Source organism: Patella vulgata, chromosome 6 (assembly GCF_932274485.2).
Source record: "Patella vulgata chromosome 6, xgPatVulg1.2, whole genome shotgun sequence".
In the NCBI taxonomy this organism is placed as follows: Eukaryota; Metazoa; Mollusca; class Gastropoda; family Patellidae; genus Patella; species Patella vulgata.
The window spans coordinates 19,144,525-19,150,661 of record NC_065884.2 but is presented as its reverse complement, the minus strand read 5'-3'; positions in this window follow the sequence as shown (position 1 = coordinate 19,150,661).

The following is a 6,137-nucleotide window of genomic DNA, read 5'->3' as shown; positions in this document are numbered from 1 at the left end:
TCTTTCTTACAGGCCGCTCCAATGTTTACACATTGTTTGGCTTTTTTTGATTAAATTATATCAACAACCTTTAAAGATGCATTTATGCAAGAGCTAAATCTGCATACAGATTAAAGAACAAAAATTATATACCGGTACTCAAAGTTTTTCAGAATTGTTTGGCTCAATGGCCTCCGGTCAAAATCCACAATCCTAGCTACACTAATGTGTATTACTAATCAGATAATGATCTAGGTTTTACATATTTGTTACTATTAAAATATTTATGGGACATTTGCTTTTGTTGTCCCTTTGAGTCTGGAAAAGTTTATTGTGACATTTATGTATGCTATATTTACTGTTATAACCATAGTTTCCACCTCAATGGACTCAACTTTCAACCTCACTTTGCATATTGATATAAAACCAGTATTGTGATCCATGGTTACCATAGAGAATTGTGTAAAAAAAAAAGAAAAGAAAATATCCCCCACAAAAAATGAAAACTAAATTAAATGAAATTAAAATCAATATAAATCAAAAAATTAAATATAATAAAAAAAAATATAATAAATTAAAAGTATTAAAAAAAAGGAATTTGAAAACTTAAATGAAAAAAAAATTAAAACGTTTTGTTTTGTTTAAATCGAAAAGTGAAATGAAAACTAAAATATACATGTCAGCCCATCGTTATCATTCAAACGGAACTATACTCGAAACGTGCATCTAACTTGTTGCGGCAACTCTAATCATAAGGTGATATTTTACATCCACTATCCAGTGAATCGGATGTATATATATTTAGAAATGACATCAAATGGGGTTTAACGTCCTACTGTTCTGCTCCGACAGTGTGCTAAAGGGGAAATTGTGCTTGGAGAGCGGCACCCCAGCCTACTCTTATATCAAATTCCAACTGCCAAGGGATCTTTTACATGCACGCCAAAGAGTATGCGGGACATCGGTTTTTCGTCCCATCCAAACGACTACACGTTGTTCCTTGCCAGGTTCTCAATCCTACACCATTAACAAGAGGGAACCACACCGTAAAATCTGGAAGAACTTTCTTGGCCAATGCAGGTTTTGAATACAGGATGCTATAAGGATTAAATATGTCAAATTCTAGAATAATCCCTTCAAAATTGCGGCCTGTAGGTAATAGCACAGATATCTAAATATATAGGGAGCCACGGTGACTCGGTGGGTAGGACATTGACTCACTACCAGGAGGTCGCGTGTTCGATCCCTACACTAGCCAAGAAAGTTTGTAGTTTGTCGTGATTTTCCGTCATGGTCACCCCCTGGTCAGTGGTGCATGAACTTGAAACTTCGCCTACTTATCCTTATACCCTAAGGATGACTGCTATTGTTTTTGGTGCATGCCTGACCCCCAGGGGCAGAGCCACGCCCAATGTTTGTGTCTGTTGCCTACAGGCCGCTATTATTAACCGATGCCATGGTACAAAAAAAAACAAGGTTCTGTGGAGACACTGGCGTGCACGCAAAAGATCCCTTGGTAGTGGGAATTCAGTATAAGAGTAGGCCGTAGTGCCACTCTCCGGGAACAATTGCCATCATAGCACACTGTACATAGCACACATTTCGCTATGATAACCATGGGCCACCATAGAGCAGAACAGTAGGATGTAACTCCATTTTTATATTGATATAATAACCAATAAACCAATAGTAAAGCCAGCCATCTTAATCTGTAGTAAACATACTAGATGAGAATAATCTTGTAATATACAAATGCAGTTTACCCTGTCATAAGTAATAGAAATAGAAAAGTGTGTCAAATGTGTCCCAAATATGTCAGAAATTTTCCCATTTAAATACAAATAAGTTCAACCTAAGCATATCCACAACATTTGTTTGAACTCTTATCAAAATGTTCAGCAGATGTGAAAATTGGCTAACTTTGTGCTTTTAAGGTCCCACCCCTAAATGGGATGATCATCTTTATTTAACAAATCTGAATAAGCAACACCTAATTAAGCAACATACCTACCAAACCCGATTGAAATCCCAAAAATAAATAGATGACACATATTAATTAATTGCACATTTATCTTTTTCAAAAGTATCAAGCAATCAAACTGATTTTCTATGTTTAGTCTAAGCATAAAATGTTCACGATCAAACTCAGTCAGGTTTTGAAGTACCTGGTAATCAAATTGCTTATCGCTACTTAGCCTAGGCAGAACATTCCCATAATCGAATTTAGTCATGGTAAGCTTATTGATATAATCAATCTTTCCTCAGAGTTTCATTGCTCTCACCAAATAGGAACCAAAGTTATCGTGTTACAAAGTCTCAACCAATCATATGGCTTATCTTTGCTTAGCCTTACTGGAAAATGCGCATGATCAAACTCTGTCAAGGCATGCACCCATTTACGTCATGTACACAAGTACACCAAGTTTGAACATTCTAGCCCAATTAAAAGGAAGACAGACAGACGGACAGACCCATTTTAATAAAATCAGAATAAGCACTTCCAAATCATGGAGCTTTTGGTTGAAATTTAAAAAGAAAAAACTGTTTAAATTATTCTACAACCTACTCAATTTATTTGAAATCTGTAAACTGGGAAGAATGAAGTTAAAAAAAAAAAAAATTGCATGGATCCAAAGGATGTGATTTGTTATGACTGAAATTTAGCATTGTTTAATTCAATTACTGAACACCTACATCAATAATTGTAGAATTCTAAACCTAGTTAACCTACTAGATATATTTAAACTTATGGTTTAATAACAAAAGAATAAAGGTACATTAAATACTATTAATGGCTATTATCAATAGGCCTGTTCATTAGGCACTTGCTTGATTGTACTTAACAATAAAAGTGGGCATAGCAACCAGAACAAAGTCAGACATGTTTGGTAAATATGATTACTATAAGAGGAAAGAAATCTGTTAAATATGTTATTTAATATACTGTATAAATACCATTTAAACTTGCTTAACCTCGACAATTCTACTGAATATTTCTATATCCATTTAATATCCTTTGTTTTGAGTTAATACCCTAAAACAAGAAACTAATGTTATGTGAAATTTAATGAGCTAACCTTCTAATAAAGTTTTGTAATTAGTTTGATTTAATAAAATATTAAAGATACATCATGGGAGATTAGATGAACAGTTGGCAGTTCTCACTATAATAGTTAAAAACTAGATAATGTAAAGGCAATTTGCTGAAAATTTCAATCAAATTGAACCACTATGAACCGTGAATTAAGCGATGCGGCCCAGCCATCGATCATCATTACTAAAGTCGATACGATAAAAACATAGTCTCGATTATCCATTTCTTGATTTAATCATGACTAGATGTATAGCAGCATATCGGATCCTAATCCAGTAAATATCACAGGCTAGCGATGACATCGACAGTTGATTAAGGTCTGGGTAAGTTAATTAATGTCTAATTAATAATTTAGATAACATTTCAGGCCTAAAGAAAGATCTGCAATAGACAGATTTAGCTCTTGCTTAATGTATATTTAATTTTTATTTTATCACAGAGTGGACTGTAGGAGCAAAAATCATATCTTTGGCAGGTTACTTACTGATGTGACCTGCCTTTCAAATCACTGGTTTGAGACTACTTTCCATAGCAACAGAGTAATACAAAATCAACAAACAGCATTTAAGTCCCACGGCCTACACCTGTTCAAAAGGTACAGTGAGAACTTTAAAACAAAGCAAAGAAATACTTATATATAATACTATAGGGTTTATTTTAGTAAAAGGTGTTCTGGTTAATATAGAAATTCTTTACCTACATAATGTGTGACGAAAACTAGGGTAATGAAGTAGCTTGCATTATTTTGCTACTAATTTAGACTAACTCACCGACAGTTATGTCAGTATCCATTGCTGGAAGTAGGATACTATAGTCCAGTCATCTCGTGTACGGATTAGTAAAATTAACTAGAATAGTGTTGACGTAAAATGGTGCCTACACGAAACACTTACCCAAAAATGGTAATTGTCCCACCCTAATAGATGACGCATTATACTTCCTCTATAGGAGAGAGCTTGTTTGATTTACCCTCGTATATCATAGAGCGGCCCGAGAAGGGAACATCGAAGCCTCCCCAGATTAGAGGCTAGGGTGAACACGTCATCCTAGCGCGAACCTTATGTAGAACTATCAAGAAGTATGTGACTCTTGCCATGTTTAAATGGTTCTGGTCTGAGTTATAAAGGATATTAAACTCAGACCGTGGATATTTTAATAACTCGAAAAGTACTATAACTTTGTAGTTTGCTGTATGTATTTAATTTTATAAACTAAGTAACAACATAAACGGTGTTCCAGAGTCAGTTAATTGATGATTGAAATAATTGATCCCACAACGTGAAGTCAAAGAAACGCCTAGAAGAAAGTGTCACATATATAGGAAAGGATTGTCTAATCCTGAACAAGTTCTGTACAAATTAATATTTTGGGTTTCAAAATTATAAGCGAAAGTCTATTTGTTTCATGGTTTATTTAAACTGTTGACACAAAATCAGCTACGGTATCTCTAACACATAGACCCCCAAATCTTGCTAGAAAAATACTGGATTACCCAAAAAACACCCATGGGGCAAGCACTGGGCAAAAATCAATCTGTTTCACAGAGAATTACGAGTCTAGTAATATATCTCTGTCAAAGATGACTGCCTTAACACGTGCCGTCACAAGCACGCGGCGTCAATCATTGTTTACATAAGACGTTACTGCTTCGGAGAGAATGCTGCATTTTAGTCATTTTAATACCCATTTACACTAAATAGGAAATAATTTTTACCTACAAATACGTCAAACGCCTTTATTTATTTTTCCAATACATAAAAAAAATGTTTTAGAATTTAATTTGTCGCAGGAAAAAAGTTAATATTACGGGCTCATTAAGCCGCATCGATGTCATCCTTATCAGTGATTGTAGCGGCCTAGCAAATATTTACTGCGGATCAGTGTGGGCAAAAATGTCAGGGTATCACTAACTGGCAGCCCGACTGTTGTCTGCCAGCTTATTGTATGCTAGCTTGACTGAGGGAACGGTTGTTATTTCTTCATCAAATGGTTAGGCGGTTTTGGGAACACTGAGGGGTGTCAACATACAAAAGACTATGCAATGAAATGTCGGAAAAGGTTGCTGACAGAAAATAATTAAGAATTTACTTTGGCCTCAATGTGTATAATAAATGGACAGTAAGCAACGGAAAATAAATAAATGGACAGTAAGCAACGGAAAATACATTCTGAAAAATGGCTCCTTCCTCAATGAACAGAGCTAAAAATGGATAATTTTTATTGTTTTATCCAAATCAAAGGAGTCTGGTCATAAGTGTTAGTGTAAATAACCAGTGGTATGAAACTCTTTTTGAAGTTCTAACCTGAAGGTTCTCAGATACATATGTCATATAACTGAATTACATTTTCAGAAGGCTGTCAGTTAAATATATCATTATGACATCATTAATATCTATTGAAACACCATTTCTTATTGTAGTGAATTGAAAATAATTATTTTTAATTTGATCCAACTAATATACATGTTGGCTATGGCACGGGAACCAGATGTATTAAAACTAAAATAAGATTACTTCATTTTCAATCTGTTATTTTATTGGTCCACAGTTAACATATGTGATAGTCAGCCAATTATGCTTGGAAATAAACTTATTACTTGTACCTGTCAAAATGTCTGTCACTATTAAAACAAGTAGCCTACATTTCTAACTTTGTGCAGACATTTATCAAAACTATCCACAAAAAAACAGTAGACAAATTTGTGTCAGACAAAATGACAGGCACCCAGAGAATTGTGCCTGACATAACCTGAATTTATGCCAGACATTGTCAGTGACAGGTGGTTTATTTACAGGCTTGCAAAGAATTGGGTGTTCATCTTATAATTTTAGTTTTCATAAAGACAACTAATGGATATGAAATATTATGAATATTGTAAAAATGTATTTATATAACTTTATTTTTCTCTAGTATTTTATCTCTGGTTATAAACATTCATTTTATTAATACACTATACATTCTAAAAATAATATACAACAATTAACAACATTTATAAGCCATAGCACTTATAGACTTAGGTATGGGCCTATACAAAATAATATTATAACTCCCAGTTATAGTAATT